Source organism: Manis javanica, chromosome 6 (assembly GCF_040802235.1).
Source record: "Manis javanica isolate MJ-LG chromosome 6, MJ_LKY, whole genome shotgun sequence".
NCBI classification, from domain to species: domain Eukaryota; kingdom Metazoa; phylum Chordata; class Mammalia; order Pholidota; family Manidae; genus Manis; species Manis javanica.
This window is the reverse complement of record NC_133161.1, coordinates 30,960,702-30,985,766: the sequence shown is the minus strand read 5'-3', so window position 1 is coordinate 30,985,766 and position 25,065 is coordinate 30,960,702. Positions and strand designations below refer to the sequence as shown.

General features: G+C 37.8%; 1 pseudogene; it reads right to left on the bottom strand.

Moving 5' to 3' along the window:
- Nucleotides 1-1,824: 1,824 nt before the first annotated feature.
- Nucleotides 1,825-1,926, bottom strand: LOC140850291 (U11 spliceosomal RNA; annotated as a pseudogene).
- Nucleotides 1,927-25,065: the final 23,139 nt, after the last annotated feature.

Here is a 25,065-nt window from a genome sequence, read left to right as displayed (position 1 = left end):
GAAATTAGGCTTTTTATATGCTCTTCCTTCTACACATGTGACATTGTAATAAAGGAATGGTTTCTTGCCCTCAGTAATCTCATTTGGCATCACCATAGTTCTTTGAGATAATTCCTTGCTAGCTCAAATTTCAAATGTGTATTTCAAATGTGTGCACACCGTATTGTGCTTCTCTAATCTAAATTATGCAAAGAACCAAACTGTATCTTCCCACTGTATCTTGATACAGTTTTTATTAAATTGACATCAATATTTCACCCTCCTTGAGCTTCTGATTCTGTTTTCTGTTTAGATTTCTTTCCTCTCATATTCTAAAGTCTACTTCTTCCTAAAATATTATTTGAACTTGAACATAGTAATCATTGTGTGACCAATTTTGCTCCACATTTCTTTATTCTCCAACATTCCCTCATTCTTTTAAAAATATTTTAAAAATTTTTTATTAAGATATTATTGATATACACTCTTATGAAGGATTCACATGAAAAAACAATGTGGTTACTACATTTACCCATATTATCATGTCCCCACCCATACCCCAATGCAGTCACTGTCCATCAGTGCAGCAAGATGCCACAGATTCACTTTTTGCCTTCTCTGTGCCACACTGTTTTCCCTATGATCCCCCACACCATGTGTACTAAACATAATATTCCTCAATCCCCTCCTTCCCTGCCCCACCCTCCCACACACCTCCCCTTTGGTAACTACTAGTCCCTTCTTGGAGTTTGTGAGTCTGCTGCTATTTTGTTCTTTCAGTTTTGCTTCATTGTTGTACTCCACAAATGAGGGAAATGACTTGGCACTTGTCTTTCTCTGCCTGGCTTATTTCACTGAGCATAGTGTCCTCCAGCTCCATCCATGTTGTTGCAAATGGTAGGATTTGTTTCTTTCCTATGGCTGAATAGTATTCCATTGTGTATATGTACCACATCTTCTTTATCCATTCATCTACTGATGGACACTTAGGTTGCTTCCATATCTTGGCTATTGTAAATAGTGCTGCAATAAATATAGGGGTGCATATGTCTTTTTGAATTTGAGAAGTTGTATTCTTTGGGTAAATTCCAAGGAATGGGATTCCCAGATCAAATGGTATTTCTATTTTTAGATTTTTGAGGAACCTCCATTTTGCTTTCCATAATGGTTGAACTAGCTTACATTCCCACCAGCAGTGTAGGGGGGATTCCCTTTCTCTGCATCCTTGCCAGCATTTGTTGTTCTTAGTCTTTTCAATACTGGCCATCCTTACTGGTGTGAGGTGATATCACATTGTGGTTTTAATCATTATTTCTTATACTTTATTATTATTTGTGTGTATTTTTAATTGAAGTGTTATGCACAGTATTATACTGGTTTCAGGTGTACAACATAGTTATTTCCATTTTTATGTATTAGGAATTGATTGCCACAATAAATCAAGCTACCATCTGTCACATACAAATTTGTTACATGTTACGAGCTATATTCCCTATGCTGTACATTGTATCCCCATGTTGTATTTGTTTTATAGCTGGGAAATTTTTACCTTTCATCTCCTTTCCCTATTTTGCCCATCCCACACCCCACCCTCTGACAACCACCAGATTGTCTCTGTCTATGAATCTGTTTCTGTTTTGGTTTTCTTTTTGTTGTATATTTTTTTTTTAGATTCACATATAAGTGAAATCATATGGTATTTGTCTTTCTCTGACTTATTTCAGTTAGTATAATAATCTCTAGGTCCACCCATTAGAACAAATGGCAAAATTTCATTTTTTAATGGCTGAATAATACTCTATGGTATGTTTTCTTATCTCCCTGTTCCATTTTTTTTTTTTTTCCCAAGTACCAAAAAATTATGCTTCCGAAATCTCTTGATGTCGATTCTGCACGAAGAGCATACGAGCTGCCCCACGTGTGCCACTCAGGACAGAAGCCCTTTTTTTTTTCCATTTTTTTTTATACATTCATTTATTGATGGACACTTAGGTTGCTTCCATATCTTGGCTATTATAAATAATGATGTAAGAACATAGGGGTGCATATATCTTTTTAAATCATTGTTTTCATTTTCTTTGGATAAATATCTAGCAGTGGAATTGCTAGATCAGATCATATGGTATGTCTTTTTTTAATTTTTTGAGGAACTCCTATACTGTTTTCCATAACGGCTTTCTCATTCTGCATTTCCCATCAGCAGTGCACAAGGGTTCCCTTTTCTCCATATCTTTGACAGTTATACTTCATTTTTTTTTAACTTCATTTTCACAGTAGTTCAATGGATTCAGCCAGAATAATATCTTAAGGACTGGGAAGATTTTAATCACTGAATCTTTTCTAACCAGGTTAATGACCAAGAAACTATTCAAAGCAATCTATATTTTAGTCATTCGTAGTAGAATGGCAAATGAAGGAGTTCTGGAAAGTCACTGATACGAGTTACACAGAAGGATATTGGACATTAGAAAACGTTTTTACTTCAAATTTATTTGTAAATGTAATTATTTCAAATTACCATCCTGTCAGAACTATGGACAGCTATATGAACCCTGCTCCACCCCCACCCCCGACCCCTTATGCTGTTCTCAAAATTTGGGATTATAAAATGGAAAGTCTAAAAGCTCTTGATTATGTAGCCTTGCTTAATACTTTAAAGTTTTAAACATCCTAGTTATCCTTTCAGGAGAGTTACACAGGGTACTGGGGGCTGAGCTAATCCTTCAGAAAGCTTTCCTAGGAACCTAAAGTAGGTTAGAGTGCTAACATTAGATTAGCTAAGAATACTACTCTCCTTGAGCCCTTATGGCTGAGGAAACTTGTCTGAGGAATCCTTATATATTTGTATCTGCCTTTAAGAACCTATTATCTTGGAAAACTTTAATGGCCCTTGGCTTTGACCTAGTGACGGCAAATTTTGAGGCTTAGTGACTTAGCTCAGTAGAACATAATTCTATGCAGTTATGTGTTAGTACATTAGAAAAGTTGAAGAGGAGGAGATAGGCGAGAAGTCAGAAAGGTGAAAAATGTGCAAATAATTTTCAAGAGATAGAGATTTGTGGTCAGTTTGATTTAGAATAGTGTAGGAGCCCATGAAAACAAAGGAGGAAAAAGAAAAATGTAGTCACAACAATATGCAAAGAAAGGTTATTTTATCTCTGTCGCTACACATATGAATACTTCACTGTTAGGTAAAAATCATCCTATACAGCATTTTAACAAAGCCTTCCATGGTTTATGGATGAATTTCTATAACCCAAGATAAAATGTGAGCACAAGGGACCTGGATTAGGTTCTTGGTATATTCCACCCAACTTTGTATGCTGGATTTCTATTATCCACCCTCCTTCTCCCAAATAATCACCTCTCTCCCTCTTTCCAACCTCCCCACTGTCATTCTATTCCTGTGGATTTTGTAATTGGGAAATATTATCTTTCCTGTGAAAAGTAGCTGGTGTCTCCTTGGAAAATTGATTAGACTAATTGGCTACTTTGGCAATGGCCTAGTCCTCAGTCTAGCGAGAAGAGCTGGGTTTTGGCAGGAAAGAGACTTAAATGCCCAAATCCCAAGCTGTCAGCTAACAGACGTACGTTCAAATAGGAGAACAAAGAACCTTCTGGAGCAAAGTTGAGAGCCCTGGCTGTGTTGTCAGTTGGAAGGGGAATCTAGCTGTTTTGGCTCAAAGGCAAATGTTCATCTCCATGTGTTCTGACTGCACCAGTACTCTTGTCTCACCTCTCCAACCCATGCCTCCAGCCTGCTGAGAAAATATCACTGTAAAGGGCACACATGTGGATACAAATTCAAATTTTTACCCCGCCACATGTCTGTGCATCTTGATCATTAGCTAATTATGTTAGGCGGCATCAGGTGCTTTCCACCTGGCCTTTCCTGATGCCTGTGTTACAATCCCATCTCCCCGTTTCCAACAAGGCCAGGCTCAGGTAGGCTGCTGACAGTCTCCTGGCTCCAGTCAGTGGCAAGATGCCAGCATTTCCTACACAAAGAGCCAACAGCCTGCTTCTTGGCATTTGGTTTCTGCTTGGAGAACCCCTCTTTTCAGTGTCTTTGGCCTTTTTAGTATCAGGGTGGGGAACATAAGAGACTGGAGTGGCTGGAATGATCTCTAGGTATTATTGATGCCATGCTGTTTTCAGCAAACCTGTAAACTGTTTATGAAATTTTCTACTTAGTGAAATCTATTACAGCTTCAAATCTTATCCATGCTCAGACCACCTCTCACCCCCTCCATTTGTCACTCCCCTAATCTAAATCATTATCAGATTTACCTGTACAATGTCTTTGCTTCCCAAATAGCCTTTGGAATTTACCTTTGTTCCACTTCAGTCTAACCGCAACCGCAACATCCAGGGTGATTCTGTCCTATCACATCACATCTCTGTTAAAGCCCAAAGGTGGCTTCCCAGCGCACTCAGAACAAAAAATTAAGTGCTTACAGCCCCTCATAATGTGCATGACCTGGTCTACCACCAGCTCTCTGGTCTCCTACAGTTTCTCTCTTACGGTCACTCAGCTCCAGCCACGCTGTCGTCACCGATGTTTCTAGGTATGTCCAACTGCAGGGTCTTCAGCTCACCCTTCAGCTTGCACTGCTCTGCCCTGAGAGTCATAAGGATCCCTTCCTCCTTTCTTTCCCTGAACATTTTCTCTTCCTTGTTTTTTTCTCCTTAGTATTCACCACTATATATTTTACTTAGGTATGTCGTTTATTGTCTTTCCTGCTACAATGCAAACTTTGTTTCCCCCAAATTTCCATAGTTTTGTCCTGTGAATTTTCCTCTCTTAGCATTTGGCATTTTTTGAGGCATTCAACTTGATATCTTTGCATCAAAGCTATCACTTTGTCTTTTGCTTTTTCCAGCTTTATGGAGATAAAATTGATACATAACATTGTGTAAGTTTAAAGTGTACAATGTGTTGATTTGATACTCTTATATACTGCAAAATCATCCATCACTTCACATAGTTATCATTCTTTTGGGGTTGGTGAGACCACTTAAAATCTACTCTCCTGGGGACTTTCAAATATATGTGATACAGTATTATTAACTATAATTACCATGCTGTACATTAGATCCCCAGAACTTATTCACCTTATAACTGAAAGTTTGTACTCTTTCACCAACATCTCCCCATATAATGCTATCACTTTGGATCCTCTCTTCTCCCAGGTCTTACTTCAACAGGCTAGACAAATATAAAAAGTCACAAAAATCCTTTATACTAATGAGGGGGAGGGGAAATATTCTAAGAAAAAGAGAAAGGGTTTTCACCAGGCGCACTTGTTTAACAGGTTAAGAAATGCAGGATAACAGAAGGTAAAAATATTATTTATGCAGAAAAGGATGGGAAAGACATTCTAACCAGAACAGATTAATTTCAGACCCTTTCTGTGAAAGCAAGGAAAACAGACCAGCTCCTTTCTCAACAGTGACTTAATTCTTGGAAAAATCTCATGCTTTCTGGTCTCTGGATACTTCCTGTCTGAGTCTACTTTTCTGCACACTCCTACGTTCTTCACTATCCAGACTTGTATCTGGGTGACAGTCATTTTAAGTCAACACAGGAAGGATTGCCTTTAATTATGTCTCCAGACACTTTGAGATTAAATGAACCCTTATTGGACCAGTTTTGTAATCAACCATTCTTTTACTTGTGCCATTGGGGGCCACACAGCCTTTTCCTGAAGCTTCTTTGGGGCAAATGGGTATATATAATAATAGCCCTTATTAGACTTTTTCCAACTTGAGGAATAATTCATTCCCAGTAACCCATAGGAGTAACTCTCTCAACTCTTACAAGTAAAATTAGTTTGTCAAACAGTTTTACCTCAGTCAAGAACTTAAACTAGCTGAGATAGAGAAGTTTGCCCCAAACATTACTACTCTGGGTTAAAACAGTGGTCTTTATTTTTGTTCATGTACCCTTTATAATAATTTTGAAAGAATTATTTAGTACCTCAAATATTTTTGTTTTCAGGGGAAAAATCATAATATCAGAGAGCTGCAAAGCATTTCATTTCTGGCACATTGTAGACCCGACATTTAAAAATGAAGCTATTACAGCATTCTTCTAAATGTCTCATGGGAAATCAATGCTTTAATTTGATAACTACCACAATCCAGTTAAAATATATCAATAAGCTGTTTTTTAGTATTTAGAAATTTTCCATCTTTCCTTTTTCTTTATTAATTCATTTCTATTCTACTATATTCCCCTAGATATTTATCCTTATATAATATACTTTAGGTTGAAAAATATTTTGTTGATCATATCATACTTAGATGTAAAAGAGAAATGTGCATACAGGTTTAAATTTTACTTTTTAATTTTCTCTAACCATGAGATTTTAAATGTTATGATTTTTTCTGGATTGAGTTACCATTATAATTTTTAATATACATTCTTACTCAAAATAACATAAGGATATTAAAATGGTGAATTAAACATAAAAAGTAAATTCTTAATTGAAAAATCCTCTTTAAATGAGATGAATAAGATCAAACTTTCCTTTGGCTTTTAGTGAAAGGAATTGTATTTACTGCTAAAAATGAATGATTCATTATAACACTATACATATTGCAATCTGAAATTTTATGAGGATTAACTTAATTGGAATAATTCATATAATATATATACAAATTTCTTATTCCCCAAGAGATTATAATTCAGTAGTTCATTCCCTTACATTTTGAGAGGCACTGACTCTATAGAACCTATTAAAGATTTGGGTTCTAAGTACAAAAGATAGTCCTTGAAAGATTCTAATTTAAGGGCTGACATGATTGGAACAGTTGAATGAGCAATGAAGAGTGAATTGCTGAGCCCCAAAGAGACTGTAGAGGTACAAGCTGGAGATTATTTCAGTAGTCCAAGCAGGAGATAATGGTGGCTTAGGACAAGGTGGTAGCACTTATGTTGGAAACAGATGGGTGCAAATTACATTCCAGAGGAAGAATTAAATAGTATGGTGACTAACTGAATTTGGAAAAGTGAGGTGGAAACAAATGTCAAGGGTGACTCACATTTCTGGCTTAAGAAACTGAGTGATGGTATCACTTACTGAAATATGAAATACCCAAATTGGGACAGTTTGGAAGGTGGAGGAAGATCATGGTTTATTCTGGACATATCTTTTAACTTTCAGGAAATTGTAATTAGCTGTATTGGCATGTAACTCAGAAAAATAGTACAAACTAAAGCAGTAGTTCTCAGACTTTAGCAGCTTCAGAATCCCCATTGGAGCTTGTTAAAACATAAATTGCTAGACCTCACCCTCAGAATTTCTGATTTTATAGGTCTGGGGTGAGAAAGAGCAGGAATTTGAACTTCTAATACACACCAAGCTGATGCTATTGCTGTTCATTCAATCACATTTTGAGAACCACTGAGGTACAGCTTTATATTTAGGAGTCATTGGTACATGGATGGTGTCTGAAGCCACAGGAATAGATGAGATTACTGAGGGAAGAGGGATAAAGTAGGCCAAAGATAGAGCCATGGTGAGTTCCAAAATTTAAATTACCAGCGGAGGATTTAGAGTACTCAAAAGAGAGTGGGAAGATGAGACTGAGAGGTATGAAGAAAATAGATGACCTTTCATTCACCTGATCTTTTTTGGGTCTTTATAGCCCTGTAGAATTTGCCATAGCTAGTACTAAGAAAAGTCATTAAAATAATGAATAAATATACTCTGGAAACAGATACTACCATCTGGGACTGAAAAACTCCAACATTTGCTTTCTGCTTCCCTAGGCTGAAAATTAGGAAGCCAAATTATGACATAAGAGCTGAGGAATTTTGGTATATAATGGACATCTCTCTTAGAAGGAGGACACCATCCAAATCCCTGAGGACCAACATGCAGACAACTTTTTATTTTTGAATAACTTGAAACCTCATCTTGTCCCATGGGTTCTTTTTATTATGCTTGTATTTAGTGTGAGCCAGTTCTGCAACCTCAGCATATTAAGGGTGGCACTTGATTCTAGAAGGGAAAGAAACCACCCCATGCCTCATTCCTGCCCTCTTATTGAAGAGCCCAATACTCTTCATGACATCTGCTACTTTTTCCAGTTCAATCCATCACTTTCTTATAAACACAAAATTACTAGCCACAGGGTTTGCTTATTATCATTTAACTGAGGAATACCCAAGCAGGCATATCAAAAGAAGTTGACTTCCAACCCCATCAGCTTCTTCTGTGACATCAAGGAAGGCCATCTGACCATGTACTTGCCTCAATGTCCAGTGATACTTGTTGCATGACTGAAGTCCCAGTAGAGAATGCAGTTATTTCTGCTACCATCAACTCCCAGACACACAGGGAAAGTTCTATTAATGATCCTTTCATTCACATTCACAAGGCTAGTCTGGGTAATTTCAGCATCTCTAATCATGGGTAGAATTCACTTGAGCTCTTGAGGACTGCCCACACATAGCAGGTTATTTGGCCACACAGAGAAAGCACAAAGCAAACAGCCGCTGCCTTAACATTGAAGTCCTTCAGTCATGTATTCCAATGATTCTCTCGTTGCCAGCCTGCCTTGCCATTTTCTGGACCTGCCTATAAAGCCCTGTATGTGGATGGGGCAGCCTGCCAACCTGCCCACCCACCTTTCCACTCTCAGGCCCTATCTCCTAACCACCTGCTTGCTTGAACTACAGATCTGGATTTGTCTGCTGCACTGACACATGATTTTGTATTTATTTGCTTTGTTTAACTTGGTACAAAATGAACTTTACAGGGCTTTGAGTTTTTTTTGATCTTTTAAATTTTGTTTTGTAATTTGAGCCACAACATTTCCTCCCCCTCCACTTTTTTTTTTTTTTTAGTTTCAATTATAAGCAGTAGGTGTGAAATCAATGTTCTCCTGCAACTCATGTTACACAATAAGTATAAAAACTATTTTTGGTAGATTGGGCAATTTTAAAAAGCAGCTGTAGTTGAATACTTAAAGGGTTTCTGGGGCAAACATTTACATATTGAGAAGGATTCATTTATGCTATTAATCCTCTCCCCCTATTGTATATTTTTCACACATCTAGACTGGATCTTAAAATGGAACACTTCAGCAATTTGAGAGTAACTTTTGTCATTCATAATCCTTCTTGTCCATGAAAGGAGGATGATTCCAAGCTAGCTGGGCATTACTATAGCACTTATCACTATAGAACTGATACGAGGTAGGAAAAGCCCTCTCCACAGCCTTCCAGCTGTATCAGTGTACCCCATTTAATCCTCAACTGGTATCTTCTGAATGACACAATGTCGAGAATAATAAGCTTCTATGTTGATGATGTTTTTTTGCCTGAAGGCCCAAAGTATCCAGAATAATGCCTGGAATCTGTATATAAAACAACCAGAATGTGGCACAATGAAACCAATTATTTCTGTCAAGTACATGAACATGCCAGCTGATAAATGAAAAGTCCATCTGCCGCCATTGGTACTGTCTGAAATGAGTGCATCAGCTGTGCCCCAGTTTAATGCAGAGCTGAATATAGAAATGGCCTATATAATGCTGACATTTTCTTCCACACAAAGAAGACTGTGATTATGCTAACATGACAGCCCAAGGAGGGTAGTCTTTCCTTCCTGGAGCCATCAAAGTGCCCCACATTTTCCCACATGACTCTACTAGAACAAACCCTTTGAATCTACCATATTTTAGAAATGTTACTGAAGTAAAAGCAATCAATTATTTACCTCTTACTCAGGTTTCTGGGAGACAAAAACTGCTGGACTCTGGAGTTTAGTGATGATGTGATGGGGTCAGGACAGTGGTGGAATTAGCCCACTGTGGCAGTCGTCTATGAGCAGACCTAATAGATTAGTAAGCATCAATTTTCATCAACTGCTAAATACCTAAGTTTCAGTACATCTATATTCTAAACTTATTTTTAAAATATAATGAATTGTAACCACTCTGGGATCAGAAGACATATCAAAGGTGTCTTTTTAAGTCTCATACCACCTTCTATACTGAACTGTACATAATAGGTGCATAATTAACCAGTAAAAGAATCATAGAATACCAGAGCTGAATCACAGGAAACTCTTAAAAATGTTCTACTCCAACATTTTTCTGAAGTATGAATTCTTTTAAATATCTCACACGATGTATCTACTCATTCTCTGCATGGATCCGTCCAAAGCTAGGTAAGTCACTGACTGCTGGACAAGTCCATTCAAAGTTGATAAGTTTTAATTTACTGAATGAAAGAAGAAATAAAATAAACACCAGCTAAAGTCGAAAAGCCACAAATAGAAAGACATAGCATTTTGAGATAGATACTACTTTAGTGATCAAAGTCAAAATCTTAAACTCCACAGTCAATTATTACAGTCACTTTCTTGCATGTACTACAATTCACTTGCCTCTCTCTAGCCTTTACTAGACCACAACCCTGCTGAAATCCATCTCTCCTACTAGTCCATGCCTTTACTGTTCTGCTGAACATGCACAAATGAACTACGGATCAGTGCTGACTGGTCACCCTTCACATTCATGAACCTCAGAGGCTCCTACAGTTGCATAGCAACCATTCAAACCCCTACTCAATTCCTTCTCCAGTTCTTCGCAATGACCTCTGCAATTCTTCATGCCTCTCCTCTCTCTCAGAAAATTCAAGTATTCTCCCCATTACTATTCACCTTGCTTACTATTTTGTGGAGAAAATAAAGTCAATGAGGAGAGTAATTCCTCAGTTCCTCAGCTGTATCTACGCAACAACCCGCATCTGTGCTTATAAGCTGTCCTTCCACCAGGGCCAAATCCTCCACTTGTACATTAGTCCCATCATCTTTTGTCTGCTTAGGAAATTATTTAGCGATGTTTCCTTTCTCTTCTTTATCATTTTTTTTTCTCTCCCTACTGGCTCATTACCATGAGCATAAACCTGATAATATTTATTTCAGTTTAAAATAATCCTTTCTTGGTCCTGCTTCCTGCTTCTGCTGTGGTCTTATTTTTTCTCATTTCTTTTATGAAAAAAGTCCTGGAAAAAATGTTCTGTACTGTCCAGCTCAAAATCTTCTCCTCCTTTAAACCTCTTTAAGCCATTTCAGTCACATTTTTACCACTGCCATTACAGGCAATATTTTCTTAACAAGGTTATGTTTCTAAGTACATTTCATCTTCATTTTTAATGACCTCTAAAGTATTTTCCTTCTATAGTGAGGTAGTTGATCTCCAAAAACAGCTATGATCGATTTTCCTTCCTTCCTGTAAATGCATGCCATGCCCTCACTGAGAAATGGTGTCTATTTCTCCATTACTTGAATCTAGGCTGTCTTGTCATTGGTTTGACTAATAGAAATAACACTTCAAGTTCCACATATAACCTTTAAGAGGACTGACAGATCTTGTTTCCTGCCTCTTGGAGCCCTGAGCTTCTATGTAAGAAGCCCAGGAGGTGGCCTAGAATGTGGCATGTGAACGGAACAGCACTGAGGTGGCAGATATATGGGAGAAGATCATGTTCTGGCCTCTCGGCCCAGTCAAACCTTCAATGACTCCAGGTCTAGTCAAAATCTGACTGCAGCCAGATGACAGACATCAAGCAAGAACCACCCAGCCGGGCCAAAGATTTCATACAGCCTTGACATACAATAAATTTGTTTAAATCACAAAGTTTTAGGTTGTGTTTTTACACAGCAATAACTGGGTCACCACATTAGCAGGCATGTAACATGGGCCCCAACTACTGCCTCTGAAATCCATTGTCATATTTGCATAGCATACAAAGCAAGACTTCCCAATGGCTACATGTGGCAGGGATATCAAGGAAGGCCCATTACTGGGAAACTGACACTCCTCAGATGGTTGACTCTGGCTTGAGGACTTCCCAATAAGAGGGACTTACTAAGCTCTCTTTAAATTGCATGCGCTCAACCTTTCCCTACTTCTCTTCCTCACTTGTAGAGTCAGGCTGTCATTACAATCTGTGTGCTGCCCCAGTCTTGTGTGGCTCCCTCCTAAGCCTTCTCTCACAAGTATTTCCCCTAATAAAATACTTGCATGTTTAATTCTATGTTGGCCTCTTCACAGAGGACCCGTGTTAACTTACCATGCTTGTCTGACTCTCCCCCTACCTCTTCAGTCACTGCTTTTCAATCTCTGTCATTGGTGTCTCTTTATCTCCCTGAAGTCACAGTGTTGGTGTGCTTTGTGACTCAGTCCTCAGATTTCTCTTTTCCATCATGCCCATTCCCTTAGAGATCTTGTCCAATCTTAGTGCTTTATATACTATCTGTATGTTGAAGATTCTCAAACATGTTCCTCCAAACTGGATCTATGCCCTGAACTCCAGACTTGATTATCTCCCTCAGAGTATCTTATGGGAACCTCTCAAATTTAACATGTTCAAAACTGTGCTCCTGACATTTCCCCTAACACTTGTTTTTCTTGCTTTCCTCACCATCTCAGTAGATGGCAACCCCATCCATGTAGTTGCTGTGGCCATTCTTGACTCTCATACATCACTTCTGGTCATTGATAGAGCCTGTCATCTCTAATTCCAAAATGTATCCAAAATCTGGCCACATCTCATCACCTCCCTTGATACTATCCTAGTCCATGATACCATCATCTCTCATTTGCAAAAATCTCTAAGCTGGTTCCTTGCTTCTCTTCTTGTTCCACCTTTACCTTATTCTCAGAACAACTGCCAGAGCATTCTTATTGAAACTTGTCAGATCATGTCATCCCTCTGCCTCAAACTTTCATTTACTCAAAAATCTTACCTCTGAGCAAAAGACAGAGCCCTCGTAATGATGTACAAAACCCTCCATGATTGGTCTTCAGCGTATCTCTGACTCATCCTCTCCTGTTTGATCACTCTGTTCTAGTCACGTTGGTTTCCCTGATGGGCCTCCAATCTTCCCAACTTTCCTCAGTTTTGAGACCTTTACATTGGTCTTCTGCCTGGCACACTTGTCCACTTAATATCAGCCCCTTTCTTCTTTCCAGTTTTTATGCAGATGTCAGCCCTCAGCTAGACTTTCTCTGGCCACCTTCTCTAAAATAACAATTCCCCAGGATGCTTCATATTCTGCCTTTTCCATTTCATTTTTCTCCTTAGCACTTGTTACTATCTAAAGTAACATGTATTTTTCCTACTTGTTTGTCTCCACCACTACAATGCACAATCTGTGAAGAAACAGATTTTTGTCTATTTCATTCTCTACTGCTTCTAAGCACCTAGAACATTGTTACATAGAAGATACTCAGTAAATATTCACTGAATGAATGAATAAATTATTTTTCTAAACTAAAAAATTACACGAGCCAAATATCACTGTCTGGCTCATACAAAATGTCAATAAATTTTCATTGAATTAATTCTTTTCCTACGACTTAAAAAAAATAGAGTAGCAAAAACTTTGTGTCACTATAATTATACAGAATATATAATTTTGTAAGTCAGTCATAACAGGGGCTTGAGAATATTTTTATTATGTAGGTATTTTCAAAATAATGATTTATTTCTTCTCCTTTGGGTGTAATTTTGGTTTCTTGTCATTGGTCTACTGGGAATTCTATCCTTGACTGTTAATCATGGTAGAATTTAAAGTAACATCAAAAGGGAAATTCCTTACCTTACTTCTTGGAGGAAGAAATTGATTTTGAATTCATTTTGCTGTGAGATTTATTTGTGCAGGTAGAATATACAGACTTAAAGGAGAGAAAGAAAAAAGGAAAAAAGGGACAAGCTTAGAAATTTTAAACTCTTTCTTCTCATAATTCCTAAGGATGGAGAAGGCCCAGCTTTAGTCACTTGAGCCCTACAGTCTTTGGTGCCAAAAATTCAACTCCTCCTTCCTCCCACTGTTCTTGACATATATATATATATATTTAAAACAGCCAAATGCAGAAGGAACTCACCATATCTTCACAAGGGACGGAAGCTCTGCATTCCCTTTACTGTATCCTGGGATATTTTTAGCAGATTTAAAGAATAGTTTTTGACAATAGCAAAATAGGACTCTTTGAGAACTAGCTATTTAAATCCCTGCTGAATGTATCCTGACAAAAATAAGAGAGTTTTATTAATTAGATAGCCTGAGGAGAGAATTAAATCTTGAGTCACCACCTTGTGTGAAAAAATAAGTTGAAATCTTCAGACTTAGCCTCGTAATTAGAGGGTACCAGTGAGAAAGCCAGAGTGGTCATATCGTAGACCCTGGCTGGCAGCATGCAGCAGAGAGAGAAAACTGCAGCAGCAAGTTCAGAAGAACAAAGAATAAATGGGTGTCATTGAAAATATGTGGTGGAGGATCTGAACAGACACTTCTCCAAAGAAGGAATTCAGATGGCCAACAGGCACATGAAAAGATGCTCCACATCATTAATTATCAGGGAAATGCAAATTAAAACCACAATGAGATATCACCTCACACTAATAAGGATGGCCAGCATCGAAAAGACTAAGAACAACAAATGCTGGCGAGGATGCGGAGAAAGGGGAACCCTCCTACACTGCTGGTGGGAATGTAAACTAGGACAACCATTGTGGAAAGCAATATGGAGGTTCCTCAAAAAACTAAAAATAGAGATACCATTTGACCCTGGAATTCCACTAGTAGAAATTTACCCAAAGAATACAACTTCTCAGACTCAAAAAGACATATGCACCCCTATGTTTATTGCAGCACTATTTACAATAGCCAATATATGGAAGTAACCTAAGTGTCCATCAGTAGATGAATGGATAAAGATGTGATACACATACATAATGGAATACTATTCAGCCATAAGAAAGAAACAGATCCTCCCATTTGCAACAACATGGATGGAGCTAGAGGGTATTATGCTCAGTGAAATAAGCCACGCAGAGAGAGACAAGTACCAAATGATTTCCCTCATTTGTGGAGTATAACAACAAAGCATAACTGAAGGAACAAAACAGCAGCACACTCATAAACTCCAAGAAGGGACTAGTGTTTACCAAAGGGGAGGGGTGTGGGAGGGCAGGAGGGGAGGGAGGTAGAAGGCGATTGAGGGGTATTATGATTAGTACACATGGTGTTGGGGGGACCATGGGGATGACAGTATAGCACAGAGAAGACAAGTAGTGACTCTGTGGCATCTTACTAGACTGATGGACAGTGACTGCAATGGGGTATGGGGGGGTGACTCAATAATATGGGTGAATGTAGTAACCACATTGTTTTTCATGTGAAACCTTCATAGGAGTGTATATCAATAATACCTTAATAAAAATGATTGTATTAAAAAAAGACAGAAAGAAAATATGTGAGCCTGATGTCAATCTCCAAGGAACCAGGGCAAAGAGTTGGAACTGACTGCTTTGAAATCCAGGATCCTGTGACATTGTCTTCCCAATTTACACTGAAGTGTTTTTGCCATTATCTACACAAAGGGCAAAAAAAGGCAAAGTTTACTTGTCCCACCAGTTTCTTAAGGATAAAAAGGCAGGGATGAGAAACCAATGGAATTCTGTCCTAAGCCCCAGCAGGCAATAATTTTATATAATAATTTGTACTGGAGCTGTAATGAAATTCATGCGACTTCAAATATTCTTGAGAATAAAGCACCATGTTGTAACTCCCATAATGAAAATGCTTGCATTTTTTTTTAAAAATATGACATTTTTAAAATCATTTGCATTTTAAAGGTCTAAGGAATTTTAATCACTGATCAGTTCTAACCCACGTTTCCTGCATGTGTGCATAAGCATACACCCTTGAATTTGCCATCCTCATAAAAATTCTCTCTTAAGCTCTTACTTTCATGTGTTTTTAAAATGGCTTAGCTCCCCCGCAGCTCCCATCAGCCTGCCTTCCCAAGTGGTCCTCCTGCCTGGGAAGATGAAAGGCCCTCTTCACCTCAGCTGGGGTTCCTATTTCTGCTTTCACAGTAATGGAAAATAACTTAAAGATGGGAGAGGAACTGAATACACAGGATGACCTTGAGCTGGTACAGTGAACTTCCTTACCACAGGCTTGTTCAGCTCTCATGAGGCCTTCATTTCCACTTGAAGAAAGCCACCTAATACTCACATTTTTTCAATTAAAATAAATTGCACTGGTTTGTATGTACCCAGTCATCACAGAATATAAAGAAACAACTCATTTCAGAGCATCTTAGTTTTAGACTCTGAAGTCAGGCTACCTAGGTTCAAAATCTAGCTCCCTCCCTTATTAGCTATGCAGTGTCAAGAAGGTTTCTTAACCTTTCCATGCCCTGTTTCCTCATTTACAAAATGAGAAATGTTAATTCAATAAAATGGGAAATAATATACTTAATATTTACAACAAACTTTTGACTAAATATATATAAGCTATTCTAAATAAGTATAAGCTATTATTATTTTATATTTCCCTTTTACTAACATAGTAACAGATACAATTAGGACTCTTGAGGACATTTAATGCCTCCATGATTAAAAACCACATAAAAGTTCTCTGATATTTATTGGCTCATTCATATTGACCACTGCTGTGGTCTGAATATTTGTGTTCCCCCTAAATCATATGTTAAATCCTAACCTACAAAGTTGATGTTATTAGGAAGGTGAAGGCTTTGGGAGGTGACTAGATTAGAAGGATGGAGCCCCCTTGAATGGCATTAGTACCTGATAAGAGACCCCACAGAGATCCCTAGGTCCTTTCACTGTGTGAGAACACAGATAAAGGTCAGTAGTCTGCAGCCTGGAAGACAGAGCTCCCCCTCACCTGCTGGCACTGTGACATTGGACTTCCAAACTCCAGAACTGAGAAATAAATTTCTGTTGTTTATAAGCTACTCAGTCTGTGGTATTGTTTATAGCAGACAAAAAGAATTAAGAAAACCATTTTGACAGTTACTAAACACTTACTTTGTCCAAAGCAAATGTTCAATCAACTCAGCTTCTGACCATCCATTAGCTGATATTCAGAGCTGCAAGGCTGGTTTCCTTATTAATGAAAATATGGTATTCTCACCTAATCAGTTAGACAATGCATTTCTCAATTGATACACAATGATATTTAAGTGATTTTCATGGAATTATGTGTTTTTACCACCAATAAGCTTTTACTGGGTGATAATTATTGGGTACTGGGCATTGAGCCAGATGCTGAGAACAGGGCCATGACATGGTCCTTTATAATAAGCTTAAGATGTATTTTGAAAAACAGAATATATTCATCAAGAAAGAAATAAAAACAAATGTCAGCATAAGGCCAGTACAAAAGTGGAACAGATGATTGCACTTTAGCAAATCAAAGGAGCAAGAGATTATTCTGGATTTGGGAAGCTGAAAATATTCTTCCTACAAAAAAAAAAGTGAAAAATAGAACTTAAGCAAGGTCTTGAAGATGAAGCAGAACTTAGTAGAAAAAAATACAGGAGAAAGCATGCCGTGGTCAAAGAGTTAAAAATGTTTATGGCACAATTAGGGAAAAAGCTGACTAATTTTAGTTGGATCAGGGTGTCATAACCCTTTAATCAAGGGCAATTCCCCAATTTCATAGAATGTGGATTTTACATTTTAATTTGGATTTAGATTAACCAAAAAATCCCATATTTCTTCATGCAGGGCACTATCTCACATCAATGTAGTTAACCAATATAATGGAGCAATTCTCTAGCATGCTACACTTTAACATTTTCCTTTGAAACTATTTTGTCGTTAGTACATCCACTAGATGAATGTTGAGGAAAGTTGGAAGAGACACTTAATTCAGCCACTAGGACTATATCAAAATTGCGCTTGAAAAGGGCTGAGAAAGTAAAAAAACTGAGAAAAATTGGTAGAATCAACATGTCTTTTGTCAGTGCTAGTCACCTTCATTCTACTCTGTACCCAATCAAAAATGAAGAACATTCAGAGCTAAGAGGAAGTGTGAAGCCTATTTTGTACAACTTTCTTAGTTTACAATGAGGAGACAGTGACATGTTCATGAAGGAATAGGTAAGATCTCATAGCAATTATTGGCAAAATCAGCTGGCTAGAACTCAGGACTGCAAGTCGGGACCTGATCTCTTGACTATCTCTGTACCACATCAATAGGGAGAACCTGGTGGATGAAGGCCGGCCACGGAAAGTAGGAGGAAGTCAGTGGGCAGGGTCAGTGTGGGATGGGCCAAATGACATAATGGCCTGCTGTTATGGAACAGAAGTTCAGAGAGTACAGGAGCCTGGAAGAGTGAGCAAACCATGATGTTGGGGGCCAGAAACAAAGAGTACTAAGATCAGAATCTTAGAGAAGGGGAATCATTGAGTCTGAGGTCCCTTGATGTGACTTAGGGGTTTGTAATTAAGTAGAATGACAGGTACCCTAGAACTTCTCCAATTCAACTTGTGAAATCAATTATACTTTTGATAACCAGAAATGGATCTCAAGTTGTATTTCCTTGAATATGAAAACTGTACTGTACTTTTTTGATTCAGGAATCTTATTTGAGGTTTTTCTTGCCAACTGATTCTACAATCACTATTAGGAGCTCTGACCAGTAGAATGCAGGAAGGTTCTAGCATGCATAATGCAATGATAGATCTCAAAGATGTGATACTTATTTATACATATCTTGGTAAAGAATAATCAATACTTACTGCAATGGTTGTTTTTAGTCGGTAAGTGACTTCTGCAATTTTGACTCTACTCTCTTGTTTTAACTATAAACTCAAAAACATTTCCTGACTGTCTATCACCCCAAAGAATATTCTTCCCTTCCTAGAAAATCTCCATGCCCACTCAGCAGAACTGACACAGGAATAATATTGGTGCTGAGGTCTGTCTTACTGAATATTTTGCAAATGATAATGATAAGAAAGTAGGAGCACAGTGTCATTTGTAAGCCTGAAGGTAAAAGTCATGTCATAGATAACTGAATTCCATGCAGAGATAAAGCTCAACAAGGTATAACAAGGTTAGGTCAGTGGATGAAGTGACAAAATAGTTTTAATATGAAAAAATGTAAAATTAAACTTGTAAGATTTTAAACTTATAACTTATAAAAAGTAGGTTGGATCTATTTCTTATAAAAAAATTATATAAAGTGCATTGAAGTCCACTTACTGAAGCCTTACAACTCGACAACCCAGAAGGCCAAGAAATAGGTATTGAGAGCATGAATATTGGACATAAAACTGTATAAACTCCTTGTACATGAAATGCTACAGCCTTACCTGAACTGCTGCATGCACATCTTGTCACTGCATCTCCAGAAAGGGAGGGTCAGTTTTGGAAAAGTCTTGCAATCTTACTGATCACTGTATCCCCAAAGTTCTTGGCACATTAACAGGTTATCAAAGAGTGTAGAAGAGTTCTACTCAAATTTCATTCTGCTCCCTAATAACTCTATAACCTTGCACACATCACAGTAGACCCAATATGAAATTTGAATAAGAATATGAAATTAGAGTAAGAAGATTGTGTAAGCAAAGGTAGAGTTGAAGATTTGAAAAGATCAGTCTGAAAGTTAAAGGCTGAAAAAAAGTAGGAATAAAACCTGGAAAAGGAAAGGAATCCCCCCCAATATAGTACATAATAAATATGAGGCATCCTTTGAAATTTAAGAAATAAAATCAAATAAAAAGGATTTGCAAAGCACACAGTAAATTTACATATCATATTATTTTATAAGGTACAAGTGTTGAAAATGTATGTGTAATTTTTAAAAAGGATGTAATATAATCTAAAAAATATATTAAAAGCAACAGGAATGAGTTTGTGTCCTAAATTTCTGAAATAGTTATAAAGGAGAGAAATTATGCTCCGATTATCTCAAAATATGTATAATGTGAAACACACTAAGCTTGTAATCAGAATAGCTGTACTCAAATTTCATTCTGCCACCTACTAGCTCTATGACTTTGCACACAACACAATCCCTCTAAACCTCATTTCCCTCATCATGAAATGGGTATAATAAGACCACCCTTGTGGAATTAGTGAATAATAAATATAAGGTAGTTGAAAGTATATTAAGCACAGACAACAGATTGAGATTTAAGATGGTGGTGTGAGAGGTGAGACAGAAACTCCTTCTAAAACCACCTATAATAGGAAAATATAGTTAATACAACTAATCCTAAAAGAGCAACAGGAAAGAAGGCTGCATCAGACAATATACACCTGGAGAACAGAGCAGACCTAGTGAAACAGGGTAATGCACCAAAGCCTTGATCCAGTGGGACCCAAGCCCTTCCCCCAACCCAGCTCACAGATGGGAGGAAGAGAAATGGAGCAGGGAAGGGGTGGAAGCAGCCCTGGAAATCTGCTGGGAGCACAAACCTACAATGCATAGGGCTCTGGAGATTAATGGGGTTGGAAAGCTAAGACAGGCAGAATACTTGGAGAGACTGAGATTCCTGACGTTTGTGGAGGACAGGAATAAACATCCAGCCGCTCTGGGATAAAGGAAAGGTGGGCAGGCTTAGAGGCTTCCTAGCAGTGAGAGGGCTGCTGAAGGGGCGGGGTTTGCATGGAGTTTGCTGGGATAAGCAGGAGAAGAGATAGGTGGACAAGGTTGTCTATGTGTGCTCAGCCCAGCAGGTTGGGAACTTTCCAGAGCTTCAAGTGCTCCATCCCCGTAGCTGGTTACTCAGTTCCAAGACTCCCACTGTAATACACAGCCTGCTGTACCTTCTTCTTGGCCTATTGGGACTGGCTGGCAAAACAGCAGTCCCTGCCCTGGTGTCTGGCCAGACAGAGGAAGGCCCCACTTGTGGCAGCTACAGACACAAAGCACAGAAGCTTACACCTGTATGCTCGGCCCATTGGTTCTGACAGTGGAGACAGGCACTGCACAGGGAAGCAGGAAACAGTTCTTTCCTCCCACCAGGCACCAATGATGCCCCCCTGCAACACCCAACATCACTCCAGGGGCTGAGCAGCTCCACAGACTAGAGCTCCTGGGCACTAGAGGGGGCCACATACAAATATGAAACGTCAAAGGACCTGGTTGAAACAAAAATTTCAGAAACACCAGAAAAAGGGCCAAATGAAACTAAACTCACCATTCTTCCTGAGAGTTCAAAATAAAAATCATAAACATGCTCATGGAGGTACAGAAAAATATTTAAGAACTCAGGGATGAATTTAGAACAGAGATTCATTCATTAATAAATTCCATATCTGAAATGAAACATACAATGGAAGGATTTAAGAACAGATTAGATGTAGTAGAAGAGATGGTAAATGGAATAGAAATTAGAGAATAGGAATACAAAGAAGCTGAGGCACAGAGAGAAAAAGGGATCTCTAAGAATGAAAAAATATTGAGAGAACTGTGTGACCAATCAAAACGGAACAATATTCACATTATAGTGGTACCAGAAGAAGAAGAGAGAGGAAAAGGGATAGAATGTGTCTTTGAGGAGGTAATTGCTGAAAACTTCCTCAATCTGGGGAAGGAGATAGTTGCTCAGGCCATAAAGGTGCACAGATCTCCCAACACAATAGACCCAAGGAGGACAACACCAAGACATATAAAAATTAATATGGCAAAGATCAAGGATAAGGACAGACTTTAAAAAGCAGCTAGAGAGAGAAAAAACATCACATACAAAGAAAACCCATCAGGCTATGATAAGACTTCTCAACAGAAACCTCACAGGCCAGAAGAGAGTTGCATGATACAGTTAATGCAATGAAGCAGAAGGGCCTCGAACCAAGAATACTCTACCCAGCAAGATTATCATTTAAATTTGAAGGAGGGATTAACAATTATCAGATAAGCAAAAACTAAGGGAAATTACCTCCCACAAACCACCTTTATAGTGCATTTGGGAGGGACGGCTATAGATGGAAGTATTTAAGGGTAAATAGCTGTCACCAGGGGAAAGAAAACCACAGCAAAGAAAGTAGAACAATTAATTACTAAGCACATGCAAAATCAAATCAGTGACCCTCAAAGTCAATCAAGTGATAGACAAAGAGTACAGAATATGATACCTAATATATCAAGAATGGAGGAGGAAGAAAAAGGAGGGGGAAAAAAGAACAGAATTCAAAACAAAAAAGTCACAAGAGACAAAGAAAGACATTATATAATGATAAAGGGCTCTGTCAAACAAGAGGATATAACTATTATAAATATCTATGCACCCAACACAGGAGCACCTACATAAGTGAAACAAATACTAACAGAATTGAAGGGGAAAATAGAATGCAATGCATTCATTTTAAGAGAATTCAACACACCACTCACTTCAAAGGACAGATCAACCTGAAAGAAAATAAGTAAGGACACAGAGGCACTGAACAATGTATTAGAATAGATGGACCTAACGGATAGCTACAGAAAACTCCATTCAAAAGCAACAGAATACACATTCTTCTCAAGTGCACATGGAACATTTTCAAGAATAGATCATACATTATGCCACAAAAAGAGCCTCAGTAAATTCAAAAAGATTGAAATTGTACCAACCAGCTTCTCAGATCACAAAGCTATGAAACTAGAAATGAACTACACAAAGAAAATGAAAAATCCCACAAACACATGGAGGCTTCACAACATGCTCCTAAATAACCAAAGGATCAATGGCCAAATAAAAACAGAAATCAAGCAGTATATGGAGACAAATGAAAATGATAATTCAACCCTGCAAAATCTGTGGGATGCAGCAAAGACTGTGTTAATAGAAAAGTATATTGCAATACAGGCCTACCTCAGGAAAGAAGAACAATCCCATATGAACAGTCTAAACTCACAGTTAAAAAAACTAGAAAAAGAAGAACAAATGAGGCCCAAAGTCAGTAGAAATGGGGACATAATAAAGATTAGAGAAGAAATAAATAAAATCAAGAAGAATAAAACAATAGAAAGAATCAATGAAAGCAGGAGCTGGTTCATCTAGAAAATAAACAAAATAGATAAACCCCAGCCAGACTTATCAAAAAAAAGAAAAAGAGAGTCTATACACATAAACAGAATCAGAAATGAGAAAGAAAAAAATCACACAGCAACTACAGAAATACACAAAATTATGAGAGAATACTATGAAAAATTATATGCTAACAAACTACATAACCTAGAAGAAATGGACAAATTTCTAGAAAAATATATGACCTTCCAAGTCTGACCCAGGAAAAAACAGAAAATCTGAATAGGCCAATTACCAGCAAAGAAATTGAATTGGTAATCAAAACCTACCTAAGAACAAAACCCCTCGACCAGATGGCTTCACTGCTGAATTTTATCAAACATTTAACAAAGACCAAATACACATCCTCCTTAAAATTTTCCAAAAAGTAGAAGAGGAGGGAATACTCCCAAAGTCATTCTACAAGGCCAGCATCACTCTAATACCAAAACCAGGCAAAGACACACACACAAAAAAACTACAGACCAATCTCCCTGATGAACACAGATGCAAAAATACTAAAGAAAATATTAGCAAGCTGAATTCAAAAATACATCAAGAGGTTCATATGCCATGATCAAGTGGGATTCATCCCAGAGATGCAAGGATGGTACTATATTTGAAAATCCATCAACATCATGCACCACATCAACAAAAAGGACAAAAATCACATGATTATCTCCATAGATACTGAAAAAGCGTTTGACAAAATTCAACACTGATTCATGATAAAAATCGTCAACAAAATGGGTACTGAGGGCAAGTACCTCAACATAATAAAGGCCATATATGACAAACCCACAGACAACATCATGCTTAACAGCAAAAAGCTGAAAGCTTTTTCTTTAAGACAGGGAACTAGGCAAGGATGCCCACTCTCCCCACTTTTATTCAACATAGTTCTGGAGGTCCTAGCCATGGCAATCAGACAACACAGATAAATAAAAGGCATCCAGATTGCCAAGAAGAAGTTAAATTGTCCCTTTTTGCAGATGACATGATATTGTACATAAAATACTCTAAGGAATCCACTCCAGAACTAGTAGATCTAATATCTGAATTCAGCAAAGTTGCACGATACAAAATTAATACACAGAAATCTGTTGCATTCCTATGCACTAACAATGAGCTAGGAGAAAGAGAAATCAGGAAAACAATTCCATTCACAGTTGCATCATAAAGAATAAAACACCTAGGAATAAACCTAACCAAGGAAGTGAAAGACCTATACTCTGAAAACAACAAGACAGTCATGAGAGAAACTAAAGAAAATACTAATTAATGGAAACACATCCCGTGCTCATTGACAGGAAGAATTAATATTGTCAAAATGGCCATCTACAGATTCAGTGCAATCCCTATCAAAATACTAACAGCATTCATCAATGAACTAGAGAAAATAGTTCTAAAATTCATATGGAACCACAAAAGACCCTGAATAGCCAAAGCATTCCTGAGAAAGAGGAATAAAGCTGGAGGGATTATGCTCCCCAACTTCAAGCTCTACTACAAAGCCACAGTAATTAGGACAATTAGGTACTGGCACAAGAACAGACCCATAGACCAATGGAACAGACTAGGGAGCCCAGATATAAACTCAATCATATATGGTCAATTAATATATGATAAAGGAGCCATGGATATACAATGGGGAAATGACAGCCTCTTCAACAACTGGTGTTGGCAAAACTGGACAGCTACATGCAAGAGAATGAAATTGGATTACTGTCTAACCCCATACACAAAACTAAAGTCAAAATGGATCAAAGACCTGAATGTAAGTCATGAAACCATAAAACTCTTAGAAGAATACATAGGCAAAAATCTCTTGAATATAAACATGAGCAACTTTTTCCTGAATGCCTCTCCTCGAGCAAGGGAAAGAAAATTTAAAATGAACAAATGGGACTATATCATGCTAAATAGCTTCTGTAATGCAAAGGATACCATCAGCAGAACAAAAAGCCATCCTACAGTATGGGAGAATATATTTGTAAATGACATATGACAAGGGGTTAACATCCAAAATGTAGAAAGAACTCACACATCTCAACACCCAAAGAACAAATAACCCTATTAAAAAATGGGCAGAATATATGAACAGACACTTCTCCAAAGAAGAAATTCAGATGGCCATCAGGCACATGAAAAGATGCTGCATGTCACTAATTATCAGGGAAATGCAAATTAAAAACCACAATCAGATATCACCTCATGCCAGTTAGAATGTCCAACACAGA